Source organism: Priapulus caudatus, unplaced genomic scaffold (genome assembly GCF_000485595.1).
Source record: "Priapulus caudatus unplaced genomic scaffold, Priapulus_caudatus-5.0.1 Scaffold313, whole genome shotgun sequence".
In the NCBI taxonomy this organism is placed as follows: Eukaryota; Metazoa; Priapulida; class Priapulimorpha; order Priapulimorphida; family Priapulidae; genus Priapulus; species Priapulus caudatus.
The window spans coordinates 12,849-13,200 of NW_014577374.1; positions in this window are offsets into that span (position 1 = coordinate 12,849).

Below are 352 nucleotides of genomic sequence, written 5' to 3' on the forward strand. Positions count from 1 at the left end.
TCTCTCTCTCTCTCTCTCTCTCTCTCTCTCTCTCTCTCTCTCTCTCTCTCTCTCTCTCTCTCTCTCTCTCTTACTTCAGCTTCACACCTCTCTGTAGCGCCCAGCTTCTTTCACCGACTACAACCTCACAACTTCACAGCTGAATTTCTATTTGCATGCAAAACGTTAGAGCTATAAGCATCCCTGACACACGCGTCATCAGAGTAATCTACAGCATTCCACAGCAGTGAAGCACGCGGACGTCTATAGCCTCTGCTGCTTAAAGATTCTATGAGATTCTATAGGTGATGCGACGTGATGTCGTTGAACCCGCGAGCGATGCGCGCATATTCTGAATCTTTGCCAGTCCACA